Source organism: Oenanthe melanoleuca, chromosome 6 (genome assembly GCF_029582105.1).
Source record: "Oenanthe melanoleuca isolate GR-GAL-2019-014 chromosome 6, OMel1.0, whole genome shotgun sequence".
Taxonomy (NCBI): Eukaryota; Metazoa; Chordata; class Aves; order Passeriformes; family Muscicapidae; genus Oenanthe; species Oenanthe melanoleuca.
In genome coordinates, this window is record NC_079340.1 from 5,355,143 (window position 1) to 5,374,313 (window position 19,171).

Genomic DNA, 19,171 nt, shown 5'->3' on the forward strand with positions numbered 1-19,171 from the left:
GGGGTGGTTTCAAACACCCCTAGAGGATTCTAAGTGGAATACTTTACAGAAAAGTGCAGGGCTTGACATACTTCACAAAAAATGACAGGCCAGATTCTCAAGTCACTTCAGAAAACCGTGCTGGATTTGCCAGCAGGATCCTCCTGGCCATGGTTCAAGCCACCTGGATATGATGCTTCCTACACTGGTCCACTTCTACACCTCTCAAGAAATTTGTCATAAATGTGGTGAAAGAAGGGTTTTCTTCAAGTGATTCATGTCAACCAGTCCTAGAATTCCCACACCTCACTATAAAAGCTTTGGAAAAATCTCAGGGATGGAAAAAGAGTGAAATCTTAACCTTTATTGTGGGATAGCCCAGGTAATAGAAGCAGGGATCAGAGAAGGTGAGTTACCCCCTTTCCCTGCTTGGATTCAGCTCCCACCCTCACTGGCAGAGCAGGGAGCTCAGCTCAGACTGCAGTGGGAGGAACAGTGGCTTGGGGCATAGGCACGTGCCAGAAGGTGGGAAGAGCAAGGATTTGGCAGAAAGGGAAGGAAAGGTGCTTGTGGTTAATGACAGAGAGGGCTCAGGGCTGGGCAGACAGATGGAGGCTTGCAGCAGTGAGAGCAGGCAGGAAATGAGAGCATCCCAGGGGCATATTTAATTTCTGTAAGCTGGTTCTTCTAGGCAGCAACCTGAGCAGCTGCATTCATTTCATGCACAGGCATCTCTAAGGATCCTCTCACACATGGAAATCACTGAAATCACAAATGAAATACATCTGTCTCCCTGCTGCATTGCAAGAGCCTTTTCACCAGCACAGCTACTCGCTGCAGCAGACTCAGAGAGAAAATAAGCAACAACACACAGAAAAAATGCTCAGTTGTGTCCCTGTGAGGCTCTAGGAAGCCAAAACTAATTACTGTTATTTACAGAGGAAATGTAATTAAACCACTTGGGGTGGACAGAGCTCTGGTCTGGTGGGAGGAGGGCTGTGCAGCCACAGCAAAGTGTGCTGCATGAAAATATTTGTTTGCAGACCAGCTGATAGGTATTTCCTCTACCCTCTCCTCATATGCTTCAGTCCTCAGTTCCATCAGAAAATGTTTGCTCCTCAGACAGAATATGAACCATTCTAATGGACTAACTTCACTTTCACTTCCACATACTAATGAGAAATAATGCAGAAAGCACCAGCAATCTGAAATGGACAATTGATGTTTGGACAAAAAGTGAATGGCAGATACAATGTGCCTTCCTAAATGTGCCTCTGCACTTCTGTGAGCTCTGTTGATGCCATTCCATGACATTTCCCTTGCTGCTAGAAAGGCCACCTTGAAAGGAACAACAATGCTGGACTTTGAAGGTCTCAACCATAAGACAGTGACAGAAAAAAAGAGATATTGTGTTTATCTAATGCTTGCACCTCCCATCCCACTTGGAAATCAGGCATTTAGCAGCAGAGGGTGGCAGCTCTGCAGATGTGGATGTGCATTCATTTTTATGGTTTACTCAGCAAGCCCTAATCTTCCTCAGTGTTTGGATTTTTGGTGTTTTTTCCTTTTTTGCCTTCTCGACTAACTTGAATGTCTAAGAACATTTCCATGCTAATAATAATTGCATGGCATTTTCAAAAATGTTCATTAGGGTGAGCTGGTGAAACAGCTGAGTGATGAAACCTGAGAACATTCTCACTGAGTAATTTCAGATGAACTATCACTTCTATTTTATTTTTTCCTGAACAATTTATATGCTGTTGCACTATTTAAAGGGTTAAATAATTACTAGATCCAGATGAAACTGGTAAAATGTGATGGCTGATTTTTCCTGAACATTTTCAGTGACCTGTCATTGGCATCAGCAAGGAATTTCAGGAATCAGCTTCCAAAAATATACTTCTAACATACAATTTTCCTATTAAAACTTTCCATGGATGTATGAGCTGCCTTTTGAAACTGGAATTCCAGAGCAGCTGTTAATATTTCTCACACATACTGACTAATTCAGAGATAGAGTCCAGCAGGTCAGGGACAGGGGCAGACTTGGAAGGCAGGAAATTCTCTGTGCCCTTCCACACTACTCTGTTACTATTTATCCTCTACCATGAGAAATAGCATTTTATTTAAGAATCTGGAGTGGTGAGGCAGGCACAGTCACCTTCCATGCACCCTACCTGCATCTGCTGCCACCAAATTAATAATACAGTGATAAGCCAACACAGAAAAAAAAACAAGGAGAAATAATTTAAATGGTTCCTCTTTACTCATCTGAGCCCATATCACACTCAAGGAAACACAGTGAGATATACACCAATCAAGAAGTTTAAAAAGTTTCACTGTGTAGCTACATTAACAAATATACTAAATTTAAATTCTGAACTATTATTTTCAATGGAGTAGCCTTTCCTGCATTTAAAGTGTGAAACTTAAAAATTTCAGCAGGAAGGTTTCTCAAGTTAGATCTTCTGTGTGAAACAATAATAGAAAACACATGGCATGAAGCCCAGTTTAATGAAGCTAGGACTAAGTCTGGAAACAGACTCTTATATACAAATCTAGAGAAAAGAATCTCAGTGACTTCCCCAGCTAACACAGAGCTCAAACTCAGTCACTACATTCACTTTGTTAAGCTGATATTTCACCCTAATTGTGCATGGATGGCTTACACTGGAGGAATCTCGAGCTCTGTGCCAGCAGAATTCTGTAGAAAACCAGCAGCAGTGGAAGCTGACTGGGAAGGGATCTTTTGAAATAAATGTCACTCTGCATTTATGGCTGGCCACAACATTACCTCCACTGTTGCTGAAGCTGGAGATGCCTTCTTATCAAAAATTCACATTTTATGTAATGTTTGTAGTTAACACAAACATTTTCTCTGAGACACAGAATATTAGCTTGCCAGCTATATTCTGTCTCTGTTTTGCACCTCTACAGTATAAACACAGGTTCAACTCATAAAAAGAAATTGGCCTGGTTAGTACCTGAGAAATATCTGACAACAGTAAGAAAACAAAATTGGCCATTTCTTGTGGCAACCTAAGCCTGGGAGTACTGAAAGTTAAGACATTTGAGACACTTTGTAATGAACCTTTTGCTCAAGGGCCAAATCTCAGAACACAACAAAGCCAAAAGCTACTGCCTGCTCACTGGCATTTTAAGGAGCCTTAAATTTTGCATGCACTGACATCCACTAGGTTTTTCTCTCCCTGAGCCAGGCAAGGCAGAAGAAAAGCTGGCAGTCAGGACAAACCCCCCCTCCAACCCACAGCTCATTCCCAAGGGACTCTGTCTAACCAGCAGTTTTCTGAAAATAGAAGGAGGAAAAAGCACAAAGTGCCAAAGCCTGCAGTGGCACACAAATCTTGGCTCTTCATCAGGTGCAGCTGGAGAGAACAGAAGGAAAGGCTGATAAATGTCAGCCCATACAGCAGCACTGCTGCTGCCCACACTTACCCTGTACCTCCCTCTCTCCCCAGGTCTTCCAGTTCCAGTGAAGGAAAACCAGACCTGGGATGTAGCCCCTGGGCAGGATGGATGGTGGAGGTGCTTGCTGCTCTTGTGTTTGCCAATTTATCAATTTATCAGGAAGAGCACATGATTAGTCACCAGTTTATTAGCAGGGGAAGTGAGCTGCCTCCAGGAAAACCTGGAAAAAGGAAGAAAAGTCAGGTCCTATTTACCAACCTTTGGTCTCATGTTCCATGCAAGACATAAAAAGTCAGGGAACACATAGCAGTCCAATTATCAACCCTGAAGCTGATAAAGCTGTGCCTGTTTGCAAGAAAGGAGCTCAGGGCCACTGACTTAGAAAGACAGCCAGGCACAGGAACAGGATTTCTTTCAGAAAGCTCTGTTCCCTCTGAACAGCAGTTTTGTAGGAAGCACGGGGAAGGTAGAGCTGCTTGGGTGTACTCACAGCCAGGTAACCTTGGGGGAGCAGCTTCAGAGCCTCAGCCAACCTGGGAGAGTTCTTCCAAACCAAAGTCAGCCCCTCCATCCTTGTTAAAGGAGGGCTTGACTTCAAGAGGTGTAAGAAGAGATTCAGATGAAGGACTGTGCCCTTTCCCACAAATCTAAAATTTCCTGGACTCTCTGAGGGGGAAAAAAGTGAGTGTGAAGAAAGAAGAGAAACCAAAAAATCTTTGCTAAGTTTCCATTTCAGTGTTTGATGTCACATGTTGTATGAAACAAAACCAGAGCTTATGCAAGCTGGTGGTGAATGAATCTTAGCAGAGCTAGACACCAGAGGCAGAACCTTTCTTCCACAAACCTGATTCACATTTTGACAATAAAATTCAGCTTATCCACTCTGTGACTGCAGTGGGTGATGCAGGTGGTGTCTCACCTCCACTGCTGTGAGAAATTAATTCTGAACACAAGAATACCTTAATTACACAGTTGTACTGCACTTGGATTCTAGCTATCCTAAATGATATTTTTAGGTCTCATTCATGTCCTGCTCATGTAAAATGAGAACACATCTTTTGAAGGCACTGTAATTGCATCTGGTCAAGCTGCTACAACAAGAAAATCAAGCTACTATGAATGCAGGCTGGAGCCTGGGTAGGCACTCAGCAAGCACAGAGCAGAGCAGATTCACTGCCTGCTGCATTTACAAAACAGCAGAGATTATATTCTTAAATTAGAGTGAAGCTGATGCAGAATCATTTTGTTAGGAGATCATAAACTACACTGGTGCCATTGTCTAGGGGAGAAAACTGCAATTGTAAAACCTATTTTCCTAATTTCTATTTCCTATTTTTCTAGTTTCAAATCTTTAAGGTAAGTTTGAAGGACAGAGTAAACATCAATATATCATCCTGCATGCCATGTATGACATTCCAGAACTACTGTTATGCTTACAAATTCATGGTAAGTGTATTCCAGGAAAAAACCATTACATGAATCGTACTAGGGCAAAATGAAAAATAAAGAGGGTCAGGGATGTTACTGAAAAGCATTAAAGCTTCTTTCCAAAGCTTTTTATAGACTCTAGATGTGATTCTTCTCTTCCTGAAAACAACTTTACATGACAGGAATTGGGTAAGAGTTGTTCCTGTCAGAGTTGGACAGTGAGTGAATGCTGTGAGAGCCTCTGATCCTCTCCAAGAGCTCACCTGAAGCTTAGGAGAACAAACCATCCTCATTTCCTGCCATGTGTGGGTGCAAAGGTTTGTTCTTACTGTTCTTACTGTGTATCCCAGCCCAAAAAGGACATTTCACAGGCTTCCCTCTCAGTGAACTTTTAAAGCACTCCCATAAAAAAAACCTTTTTTAGTGGTTATACCTGTGTGGGTTTTTTAAACAGATCAAAAGGAGAGCTTTTTTCTGTCTGTTTCCATAAAGAGAGAAAAGATCCTTTTGTTCTTGTTCTCTTCAGCTACTCAGAACGAGCTTGGTCAGGCCACAGGGATTAAAAATGCAGAGTATCTAGAGAGATGCTTTTTAGGCAAAGACAAATAATGAACAAGCAAAAAATAAACTATCACATTCAAGGCTGAGGTTTATTTAAAAATGCAGACATCTCTTTTAACAGCTCAGTTTCTAAAGGCAAAAGGCACACATTTCATCACTACAAATAGTAAAGGAGAGGGAGAAGGAGGGATGTCTGAGCTTCTGAAGGATCCTGCCTGCCCAAACTCCTATTTCTTTGGGACACCACCAGCACCTTGTATACTCCAGCAAGCCAGGGAAAGGGGCAGGAGACCAGCTTCAAATGAACAGGATTCTGTTGGCCAAGATTTCTGCATGGAACAGAGCTCTCCATGGGTATTCTCCTCCATGGATAAAGGAAGCCTTCAGAGCTAAAAATACCCAAAGTAGGCAAAAACAAACTCAAAAGAGGACAAAACTGATTAGCAGTGTTTGTATTCCATTTTAAACCATCCTTTAAACTGGAAGTGACATTTTGTCACAAAGCCAGATTTGCAATTCCTTTTATTTCATTTTTGTGACAAAACCCAGCAGCACGTCTTTTGCAGTTCTCCCTTATTTATTAATTCCATGAATAAAAGATTTTTTTCTGGTGACTAACTCACCCTGACTTTTTGGCCACCAATCCTGCCCTTTTTATTCCTTTAGGGAATGGATTTCCTTGCAAATTTAAATGAAGAACATTTTAATGATGGTGTTCTACACAAGTGGTACCATTCTTTCTTCAGCAGCTAATTTACCTGCCTCAAGAAAAAAAAAAAAAAAAAAAAAAAAAAGCAAACCACTGCTTCAATTAAGGAATTCAAATTATTCATAAAGAGAAAGAATTCCACATCTTGGTCAAATGCTGCCTGCCCATTTCCTTAGATGATGCACATAGGTACAAGTAAACAATGCCATTTTTAAACCAGTTAGCACTGAGGATGAGAAGAACCACTGGTCACAGCAAAGCTGGAGCAAGCACAGTAAGAATTAAGAATATTTACAGAACTTGGACAAAAGGCACTGGCTTAGCTTGGAACAACAGAAATCCACTTTGTATTCCCCTGAGACAGGAAGGGACATTTTCTATAGATCTCAGCACTCCAGTTACTTTAATCACATCCAACTTTGTCTCTCATTTTTGCAACTTAACCGTGCCAAAAACCCCAAGGCAAAATGAATAAATCATTACCCCAGGAAGTCAGTGACCAGCACACACAAGAGATCCCAGATCTCAGCCCCAGTTTATTATTCTAAACTGGATAGTCAATTTTCACACACTGTTACTCCATAACAATGCAGAATTCAGTTCAAACACCTGGAGCCAAGAGCAGCCAGTGCAGATCAGTGCACAGCCCTACAACAGATAATTGTGGAACAACCTGACCATGTGGAAGTTCTTTAAAACCCAGCACTTTCACCAGCATTAAATAAGCTCTAGAATGAGTTATTATCTATTCTCAAAAGTCACAGGAACTGGTGCCAGAAAACCCAAGCATAAGACATTCTTCTGTGCAATAAAATTGAAGTAAGCAAGGCATTTATCACCTTCATTCTCAGCTGAAAGTCAATGCACTCTCAGAGCCTTGTTTAAGAACACATTCCCTCCATGCTGGGCAAGAGGAAAACCACAGAGAAGGTGAAGAGAACAGTCAGACTGGAATCCCAGAGCTGCTGGCACTCCCCACTGAACTCATAATTGCTCTGAGCAGCATCTCAGCTCAGCTTTCCCCTACTCCTCCTCCCAAAGAGTGGGGTTAGCTCTGCACACTGCTGGAGCAGGGAAAGAGGCCAGGGGACAAGGAGTGAGAGCTCTGGAACTGTGTTTTCATCAATGCCTCCTTTTCACACTGATGTTTTAGAGTTGTGCATCACATAAAATCAAAGGATGAGAACAAATTAAAGATGCAAAGGCCATGAATGAATCCTAAAGTAAGTGACACAGCCACAGAAAGAAGTCAAGCAAAAAAGAGGAAAACTCACTGTAACAATGCCACTGGACTGAAATGGAAAGGTGTAACTTGGGCACATCCATCCCTAGGAGACAGGCAGGCAAGCTCACAGCTTCCAAAATGACAGGCTTGTACTTTATTTCTTTCATTTTACTGGTTCAGAGAGAGCACTGAAGCAACCTTAAACATGATTCTGAATTGAAGGGATGCTGTGTGTGCACGCTGCAGGAACCAAAGCCAAAAAAAGTCCTGCCAGACTTCAGCCTTGACATGTTCCTTTTACACTTGGCATCACAAAATAATGAATGTGTGTGTTAACAGCAATAGAAGTGAGAGATGTCATTCCCCATAACCTCTGCTGGTCATGGGGGAAGGCTTAGTGGATGCAGCAGGTTTTAGACAGCAGTGACACCAGCCCAGCTTCTCTCCAGAAGCGCTCAAAGATCCTCACAATGCCTTCAGCACAGTTCCTGCAAGGATGCACTTTTGTCACACTCAAGAGCCTCCCAAAACAGCACATGAGAGGAGCACAGATGACTCCAGGAGCGTGGGACACCAGAAACAGGGCCAAGAAAAGAACAACTTACACTCTTTCAGACTTCTTTCCTTGGAATCATGGAATCACTTAAGTTGGAAAAGACCCCTAAGATTTTTGAGTCCAACTGTAATCTACCACTAAAGCCCATCCCTAAACCACATCTACAAGCCTTTTAAATTCCCCCAGGGATGATGACTCCACTGCTTCCTAGGCAGCCTATTTCAGAAATTTTCCCTGCTATCCAATCCAAATCACCACTGGTGCTGTTCTGGTGATTTCATCTTTCTCTTTGTCTCCCAGCCAGACTCTCATGGTGCCATACATAGAGAAAGCAGGAGCAAGGGACTGGTTCTCACAAGTGGTGAAACTGAGGATTTGTCATATCCTGGTTTTACACATGCTGCTACAGCAACCTCTCTAACTGGGACAAAGGCCAAAATCCAGTGAATGTGAGATAAATATTCATTGAGAGCACAGCTAATAGGGTTTCATAGGGATTAAGTCAGGAAATTACAAAACAGAGCATGAGAGATTGTATTATTAAATTATGCATTTCTCTCAGCTTATGAATAATATAAACTGAAATTGATAAACTAAACGCTAGGTACCACCAGCATTATGCAAAAAAAAAAAATTAAACTAATTGTAAACTGCACAATCATTTCATTAATGACAGTAAAGATGTCTTCACCTCAGTGCTTTAATTTTAATTTACCTATTGCATAATCTGTAGGTGCAAAAATATGATTAAATTACATCCCACAAACACTCCCAGAAGATGAAGGATCAGGTTTGAAAATTAACATTTCATTTTCCATTATGAGAGCTCTGGTGGCTTTAGGTGAATAATGTCAGACATTGCAAGAGCAGACACCAGTTACTATGGAAATCCCTACTGGGCCCAGTCATCAGGGCTCCCTGTAAGAAGGATTAACCTCTGCTGCCACACTCCTAAAACTGCAGGCCAGAAGTGAAACACCATCTTATCAGGGGTAATTTTTCCTCCAGAGAATAACTGGTGCATAGCACAATAATGAAAAATTAAGTCCTCCAATGTAATGTCAATTAAAAAAAAAAAAAAAAAAAAAAAAAAAGTTTCTAATAATCTCTCTATCATCTGTAATTAAGAATTATTGAATATTTGCAGCCCTTATTCACCTAATTCACCTCATTCTCATCCTAACCCTGCAGATACATAGACAGATGATTTTCAATGGGTCCACAGGGCACATTTTGAACAGTAAGTGTGAAAGAAATGAGTAAGTGCTAATGGGATTTTCAGAGCAGGAGTTACATCCAACAAGATCCTGATAAAATTCACTCAGCACCTATCTGGAGTGTTAATTTTTTAAATTTATAAAAAGACCCACATGAACAAATTTTGTATGATACCTGTGAAATACTTAGCACATGTATAAATTCCAGTGGAACCTCCAAGGATCGGACTGTGTGCCACTGATTAATCACAAAGGTCAGTGAACTGGGAGCCCTTTCCAAGCTGGAAAGGTACCCCATGGAAAAGGCTTGTCCATGGTATTTTGGGCACACCCTACAGAAGGTGGGACAGCAGAGATTAAAAGATTTCCATCCTGCTGTGGCCAATTGATTTTAGGAGTTGGATTTTCCCTTTTATGGTATTAAAACAAACTTCTACAGATTTATCAATGGTTCCATAACTGAGCTCAAAGTGGCTGTTTTTAATCCCAGACTGTGACTCAAAGCAGTGACAAAGCCCTCAGCTATATCATTTCTGGCATTCACCAGCCCCTCAGCCTGAAAGGTTCTCTCTGAGGTCCAGGCCTCCTCCTAATCATTTATTTTGCTGTCAAAGTATACAATAATGTTTTAAGAGAAGATTATCAGTTCACTGTTTTAACTGCTTGCCTTTAAAAAAAGCACTAAAAGGACAAAACCCCTGTTGGATTACTAATAAACTTCTGACTAAACAAAACATGCAGCCCCTAACCAAGGCCAAGGGAGCATCAGCTTCAGGTGAGAGCCCAGAGTTCAACAGGAGCTACTCCTGCCTCTCAGTGCCTCCCTCAGGTTTTTTATTAGCAGCATCATAAAGCTTTGCCTTCAGCCTGGATGTGTACAGCCTCTGTTATTCTCACCTTGTTTCACCACTGGAGCCACTTCGGAAACACTGCACGTGGATAGAGACTAAAGTGATGTAAGGCAAAAGGGGTCAAGAGGAGATTCTGAAAGAAAAGTGTGTAGTAAAGTGATCCCCAAGTCTTTTCACATCTCTTTGTGCTGCTCTGGCAGCCTCAGGCAGCTCCTGCCCTCTTCAAAGTTACTCTGTGCCATTGAGAAGGAATCTGCAGCAGACATCATTAATTGAGATCTGCCATTCCCCCAGTCCCTCAAAATAAGCATGATGATAACTGGATTTTTCATTACAGCACTTCAGCAGGAAATAAAGTAGTAGCTGCAGCACACCCAAGGGTAATGCACTTGTAGCTCCCACTTCCAAAAAAAGGGCAAACATACTGATTTATCTGCAAAGGAAAATAAGCACCACAGAAGGGTCTTGCTGGTTTTCTTGGGCACTTGGAGGAATAAAGAAATGGCACATTGCCTCCTGTTGCACAAACACCACCAGTTTGTGACAGTGCCAGTGCAGGCTCCAGCTCTCTCAGCAAGAAGAGGATTTATCATCTGCAGCATGAGAAGGATGTCAGGATTCTGCTCATGACTAATGACTTCATGCTGCAGTGCTTCAGGACTGCACCTTGAGTTAAATAACTTCAGAAAATTAACTGAAGAATCACCCAAGCAGGAAGAGAGTGAAAAGCTTCAGGACTGTATCCTGCACCTTAGGATGGACATCAATATCTGCCTCAACATCTCCCTGCAGCCTGTAGCCACCAGTGATGGGAGGTGTGGACAAGGGGGGAGGGAAAGAAAAAAATTAAGGGGGGGAAAAAAGGCAAGAGGACCACCTGAAAAGAGAGATAAGTGACTGGGGAAAGCACAAAGCTGGCTTGTGCAGTAAAAAGCTCAGTATGTAGAATCGATGGAAGCTTTCAGCAGGAGGGAACAAGGGTCTCATCCCAGCTGCTGATCAGCTTAGATTCACAGCCACAATAGAAAAGCTTCCATGGCTTCACCTCCTGATTACTGAGAGCAGCTTCCATTCATGAGTCTTTGTTTCCTTAAGACAGAGTCACACTTAGTGATTTCTCACCTGATGAGCACCATTCAGACAAAATTCACAATCAGAGCTCATAACAGCTTTCACATATTAGTAGACTTTTATGTCAACAATTCCCACTGCTCACAAAACCTAATTCATCCAGGAAAACTTTTCAGAAGCATAAGTCAAACAGAAGAACACTCCCAACTAAAAAAAGAAAAGGGAAGTTTAAGGAAAGATGTAGAGTTACAGCCACACACAGTTTGCAAGACTACAAGGAATACAAGCAAGTAGGAAGAACAGCATGTGCTGGTATGGCCAGGACTGCAGCTTATCTGTAACTGTCCTAACTCACCAAAAAGCCAAGAATTGCCATCTCTGACCCCTGGATACCATCACCAGCTGACACTGAAGCACAGCATTGCCATCATGAACCTTCTTGTGCAGATCCCAAAACAAAACCTGGCAGGGAAACTGAGGCAGAATTGAAACAGCCAGAGCAATACAATTTCCCCCATCCTTCTGTACAAAAGCAGGCAGTGAATATCTGCTGAATTTTTAGGTAATAAAGGAAAGTTATGTGTGCAGCCTCCTCCTCAATTCAAAAAGCCAAGCAGTAATTTCAGTTGCTGTTAAGCAAGAACACAAAACGTGCAAATGCAAAGTCTGTGTAGTAAGAATCTATGCTGCAAAGTGTCAAAATGGGCAGTATAGTGTTTTCCTCAAACTCCATATGGCCAGCCCATTGTATCAGATCCTCATCAGATTTAAACTGCAGCATTGGTGACATTGGTGACACGGAGAGCAGGAGCAGCAGCAATACATTCCTTCCCACATGCTCCTTTCCCAACACATATGGCTTGCTCATCTACGTGGAGGGAGCAGAAAAAAGGCTGCAGGCATGTGGTTTTGCCAACAGTTAATTATTGAAAGGAGGATTTCTGCTCTCTGGGGTGCAGAAATCACAGCTGCTCTTGGTGCTGGGACCAGCACAGACATTCTGCCCTGCAGCCACGAAGGAAGCAAAAGTCAGTTCTGTGCATGACTTCCTTGTGGCAGTAAATGAACACCATCAGTGCATTGCTGCCAGCAGAGCTCACCCCCAGGCCTGGCAAATCCTTCTCAGCCCTGTGATCACTGTGTGCATGCCTCAGCTGCTGCTCTGTGCTCTGCACTGTTTGTAGGGGCAGGGATGGACTTGCCTTGAGCTCAGAGCTCAGAGCAGGTGTGGTGTGTGATAAACCATGAACCACTGGAATGAATGCTGACCCTCATGCTCAGGAGAGATCTTATGGTCTGCCATGATCAGCCAACCCACACTCCTGCCCCTTCTCTCCTGGAAAAGGGGACAATGCAAAGCATATGCTGCTTTTGAGGATGAAAACAAGAGGATGGGTTTCTGCTGCAAAAAGCTGCATTGTGGTCTCTTCTCTCAGGGCATGAGCAACGAGTCCTGAACACTGACCAAAGACTCACAGCCCTTGTGTCATCAAACAGCCAACCTGTGCTGGCCTGTTCACAGAGAAAAACCTGTAGGTTCCCTCCTGTGACTCCTGATGCTCCTCAAGGGTAAGGAAAACTCAGAGTTGATTCTTCCTGGTGAAGCCCTGAGGGCAGACTATAGTGAAACAGCAGGACTATCAGAAGTGGGCCTGACAGCAGAAGAGGGTAATTCACCCTCCAGCAAAAGCCACATAAGGCCAGATCTGTGGATCTTGCTTCAAGAGACTTCAGGGGTACAACTCTGATCAAGAAGTTGCAGAAAAAATTTAACATCCCTCCTCGTCTTTGCACTCAGACCACACCTAAACATTGCAAGTTCTTCTTGCACAGCACCTCTTAAAACACCAGCTTGCAAGACCATGTGGTCCCAGCCTGCAAGCAAGCTCCCACTCACACTCAGCAGACTGCAGACATCCCCTGTCTGACACAGCACAGCCTTGTCCCCACTGCCTCTGACTCCACCACACTGCTCTCCTGCCTGCTCCCACTCCTCTAGCACAGATTTATCCTGCTTGTTTTCACTGCCCAGGCCTTGGCAGAGCATCCTTTCCCTTGGCATCAGCTCCTACACAAACATCCCAGGCTGCAAACAGCTCCTCAAGCCCTGCTCAGCAGCCTGGGACACAGAGTGAGCACCTGCTCAGGCTGGCCAAAGCTGAGACACAACCACAACCAACAAAAGGACGGTTCCAGCTGCCTCTAATGCCCCAAAAGGTCACTGGTGATGACTTGCAAACGGAGTGAAGAAGTACAGATCTGTCTTTGCCCTGGCAGCTCTCTCCAGCTGTATTCCACTGTGGCTATTCCCACCCAAGGCAGGGTCCTTGCCATGCAGGACACTGATAAAATCTCTTTAGCTCTGTCTGTAGCATTCCCTCGAGTTTTCATCCAATGCAGTCATAAATCCCTCTCATTTTCCTCCCTGGGTAAGATGCTAATTGCTATGGCATTCCTCCATAATTACCTTGTTTCTCTGAGTTTGCAGCAGCAGACCACAGAGCAAATGCAGGTCTCACTTCACTGTGGCATACAGACCTTTTACAAATATACAGCTGTTAACTATCACTCAGCTGAGGCAATGCATTCAGCAATTCTGTATCTACCTCTGGGGCAAAGAGGGATGGTAAGGCACCTCCCAGTCAAAGATACTAATGTTTAAAACAATATTCAGATGTGAAATTCTGGGGAAAGTCACAGGTAGCAGCAAGGCTGAAGTGTTATTCATTTTTTGGTTTTGTTTTGTTTTTGTTGGAGATTTTTTTTTTTTGAAGTCTAACATTCCTAGAAAGGAAACTGATCTTGACCTGAGGCAAAACAGCTTTTGAGTAATCACATCTGGAAAAAGACAAAACAAATGAAAAAACAAAAAAAATTGCACTCATTTTCTCACTTGCATCATGGCCTGAGATAGCACCCTAATTTTCAAATTCATCCAAAAATACCAGCTTCTGTAACATCCATCTACACAACTATCAATTTTTTGTGTTAAACTCAATGAAGCTTTTGAAAAGCCATTTACTATTCCTCATTCAGAAATGTAATATAATTTCAGTTCTGTTCTTCCCTTTATCCTGAGGAGAAAGATTGAAAGGCTTACCATCAATAAAAATAGAAATGCCATGTAGTTCTTTTGCCTCAAATAATCTGTGCAGTCTGATCCCAGTGCTGTTTTTGCCAACATCTCCATAGCAGTTTAGTATGAGCAGTGATCACAGCCAAGGCCTCCATGTTGGTTTTCTGGCAAATTTCCATCTCAATGCAGAAAATGTAGAGGGCTCAAGTGAAGAACAACTGCTACACTTTGTGTGGATATGCTGCTCATATTCCAGTGTTTTGATTTTATTGTTTTAATGGGTTTTTCTACCGCTTTAGGAGGTGATAAAACAACTGCATAGCTTTGTAGCAGTCTAGACCCATACACCAGTCATAATACTGTCATCTAATATTCATTTCACTTACTGTAACAAGAGAAGGATTAGACTTTTTTTTTAAAAAAAAAATTAGGAAAACCAAAGCCACTTAACTTACATTAAGTTCCTGGTGTGGGAACTGCTGCAGTAAAACTTAATGGTGGGAAAAGAATTCTGTGAGACTCAACAAGAGAATGATTTTGTTTGAAGTAGCTGAATAAATCCATCTTTATATTTCATAGCAAGATAATGAATGAGGAGCAGAGCACATTTGTTGGGGTTTCCCAGCATGGAGAATGTCTTGGTGAGCAGCTGTATCATTGACAGCACTAGAGAATTACAAATTTCAAAATGAAATGTCTTACCACCACATAACAGAGTGGATACTGGATACCATAGCAGTGAAGACATTATCTCAACTGCACTGAAATCACAGATTTTACAGATATCCTGCTCAGTCTCATCCATGGGCTGAATGCACAGCTTCTGAAAGCTTCTGAAAACCAACCAGAAATTCCATCTCATCTCACTGCTCAGCAATTGCAGACTGGGAGTTTAGGGGCACTTGTGCTGCCTTTCCACTGAGCTGAGTCTAAAAGGGAACACAGCATGGTGTTCCCCAAGAAGAGCAGGAAATTCTGCCCTGACTCCCAGGAGAGAGCTGCCAGCTGTGGTGGGGAAGGGCAATGAGGAGAAGAATTTCTGTCCCACGAAGTTCTCAGAGCTGATAGTGCAGAAAGCTCCAGAGACAGAAAAATGTAGAGCTGCTTGGGACCTTGCAGTTATGCCTAATTAACTGTGTTTAAAATACAGCCAGTCTAGAGGTTTGGGAAGTCAAGTCAAACCTCACAGGACCCAGAAGGAAGGAGTGTGCCACTGAATAACCTTCCTATTTTCCAGCAGATTCACAGTGCTGCTCGTGCCTCTTCCACAGCTGGGGTTTGCAGGGCAAGGGCAGATTTTATCCCCCTTTAGCAGGTAGTCACAGTGCCTGCAGTGCTCCCTGTGAAGGTTCTTCCCACCATCCCAGCAGCAGAAAGGACACTCAGATTTGTCTGGGGACAAATCTGGGCAGCAGCTGTGGGTGTTAGTGCCCTCAGAGAGCTGGCAGCACTGCTCTGCCTCCTCCTGAGATGCTGTGGGTAGACAGCAGGAGTTTCTCTGTGTGTGCTACACACACAAGCAGTTGCATTAACCTTCTCTTTATCACCTGATTGCATTCAGTGGCTCCCAGAAAAACAGAGGAATCTGCATGTTCCCTTTTGTTCAGAGGCTGTCTTCTCTGAGCCACGACACACACAAGGTAACCCAGAGTGCAGAGTGAGTGTGGAACAGCTTTTTGCTGAAGCTGTGTCACAACTTTGCACCCTCACCACAGCCAGCACATCTGGCTGGAAAAATCTGGGTCAGCCTTCCATTCCTGCTAAAAAGCACAGGATGACAATGTTTAGGCATTTACAAATGCATCATGAGCCTAAAGTGAAATGCTGCTGCTCACTTGTGTGACTCCAGGCAGTTCCAGCAGACATCTGTCAAACTCTCAGCAATTGCTCTATGCTGTAAAAAACAGACAGGAGGAACAAAAATTAAACCTTGCGGGGATATCATCACAATGGACTGCCACAAAAGAGCACGTGCAAAAATCAAAGTATCAGGAAGTCATACAACAAACCAAAACCAGACAACACATCATTTTACATGATTATTAATGAGACTTGATATCAGCACTGTGATCTAAGAGACAACTTTTTTCAAGGCTTCTAATATTGTCACATACAACTATTCATGAACTTCTGCAGGATCCCACTCTACACTATGCAATCTGCTGCAGAAACCACGATTTTTGTACCATCTTGCTGTCAGTATTGCCAAACCTGTGTTCTGTTCCACTACAACAACAAAGGTAACATTCACAGAAATAATAGCAGGATTGGTTTGTTGGCTGGTTTTCAGTTAGTTACAGACCATTTCTGTTGTCTCAATCTTCTACCAAAGGATAAAGAAACTAATTGTAACAAATAATTAATTGAGAAAGAAAGTAAAACAACAAACCAACCTCCCCACACCCTCTAATGCACCCATCTGGCTTTGCAACATGCTCAGTTGTGTTATGCAGGAAACCTGTATGAGATTACTGATTTATTCTGGTCTTTAAAGAGAATTATAGTTCTAAAGAATTACATGTATGAACAGGCTTCTTTTTAATTTCTCAAACACAAATCAATCTGCCCAAGCACAAGAGAAATATGCAGGAAATAGAGCTGAACATCCTTAGGTGAAAATCAGGCCTTTTAATAATGGAGATACTCATGCCTTTCACACCACAGCTGTCTGCAGACATTGCTCTTTCCTGGTTATTCATTAAGTTATTAAAGCTGTCACCTGCAGTCAGTGCAAAGGAATGGCTGGAAAAGGAGATTAGTGCAAATACTGTGAAATACTGGTGACCAGTTACTACTGCCTAGGCAAACTAAGGAGCAAAGGGTGACTGTCTACCTCCCACAGCTAAAACTTCAGCACAACATTTTGCAAGCAGTTTTAAAATCTCAGTAGCTATCCCCACTTCAAAAGCTTTAGTTAAAAGCATTTGTCTCACAGCACATCTCATTGAAACAGGAGTGTTTCCATTGTGAAGTGTGGCAGGAGTGCAGATTTGAGCCACCTCCTGGAGATGTCATTTCATTGATTGCAACTAAACTACTCCTGATCTGTGCTATTAGAACAAAGAGAAAAAGAGAAAAAGGAAGAGTTTTCAGCTTGATTTTGCACCAAAGAACTCAACAGCATTCATGCCACTGACTGCAGTGAGTGCCAGATTCAGCACTGAAGAGCATCACTTTTACAAGGTGTAGGGAATGCTATTGCACCTCCCTGGGAGCAAAGACCCAGATGGCCAGTTCCTGACACATCCTTTTGCTGTCCTCTTCTCGGTCTGAAAACATCAGTAATGAAGGGTGAGTTTCAGAAAAGCAAGAAGTTATTCTGGAGATGTCTCTCCCACTGAGCACACTGAGGGGAGATGCTGATGTGGCTCCTTGACCAGGCACTAAGGCCTGGGTGGGGTTTGATCCTGAGAACACCACATGGCAGTTTTGCTTTTATCACCCACCAGGGCAGCAATTTCACACCTGAGAGTGACTTGAGTGCCAGTGTGAGCCCTGGAATCCATGTGGTGAAAACAGAGTTCAGGTAATAGTGGCAGAAAGAGTTCCTAGCCTTGTTCCCAGATGTGGCTGTGGCTGAAACAAGATCCTACTCTTCATTTGGCTGCTTGCTATGAAACTGTTAAATTCAAACTATTTAGTGTGTAGGGATATCCATCTTTCCCAAATAAATAGAGGAAAAGGCAGCATTTTAAACAATCATAAAACAAATTTAATTACTCAGCCCAGTGTGTTTTCTGGATTCTTAACAATTTGCTATGGCTAATGGTCCTTGCTTTCACCTCACACCATTAATTTTGGAAGTCATCATTAATCTCCAAGAAAAGCATTGAGCTTTGATTATTACTGCTTAATTACATGGAAAAATAGACAGACTGTCAATATTAATTTTCTTTACAATAGCCCAACTAAGTTATCTTCAATTCTCAGCACATTCTACAGCTGTCAGTTTATGCCAGGTAATGATCAATAAAATTATTAATTTAAACAAAGCTTTTTACTAGGGAGATAGAAAATCCTTATTTGAGCTCATGAACTTGTGTTTTACTACCCCACTCCTATTGTATTTTGTTTACCATATGTGAGCCCCCAAGGGAAGAGCCATTGTAAGCTTTACCTTGACATTTCTATGTAAATTGCTTGAAGTTACACATGGAAATCTCACAAGACAGGTTCTGTCTCTCAGGGAAATGGGAGAATGTTCCAAAGACTGAAAGGACAAATTTAAAATCAAGGTCATCAGAGTAAAGGTGGACTAAAATATTTGAATCAGAGAAGTCTAGTTTCTCAGACAGGCAGGAAACTCTTTACATCTTTATGCACTTGTTTGGAAGTCTCTGCCACCCCCTTAGACCTTAGCTTTCCACAAGGCTAAAGCCTGGTGAAAGTGTCCTGTTTATTTAATCAGAAAAAAAAAATATTTTCATTACTTTCCACAGCTGCTCACTGAACCACTAAGGGGCAAAAAAATTTCAGAATTATGGGAATAAAAGACAGTTTTTTGCATGTACTTGCCAGCCAAAGTACAGTAAATTTTTTTTCCATGTCATACCTGCAATAAGGTCCTCTTTTGCTCCTTCATCACTTTGAATAGGGAAGATGTGAAGCTTGAAACACTCAAAATCTCTATATTTAAAGAAATCTACAGGCTAAGCACATGAAGTAGGAAAGGAAGGAGGAAGCAGGAAAAACCCAACTGCAATGAGCTGGATTTATTCTGCAGTGTCAGCAGCAAGGCTCCCATGAAAGATAAGCATGGACACTCCTACAAGGGAGGGAGAGTGGAAGGGCTTTAAATCAAAGTCCTCACAAGAGTCAGAATTGGTTTTTATACCATTTCTATTTTTCCACCATTTGTGTTTTATGTATAACATGAAAACGACTTCTGGAGACTCCATCATCGACTCAGTGTCAATTAAGCTGACACCACCAGATACTCATCTGGCATCTTCCTAAAACCCCTGAGGGCTCGTGCAGCTTCCCCAGATGACCCCACACCCTTTCATACCCACTGCAATGAGGGCATTTGCTGTTTCCTGACTGGAGCAAACTGAGCAGCACCACAACCC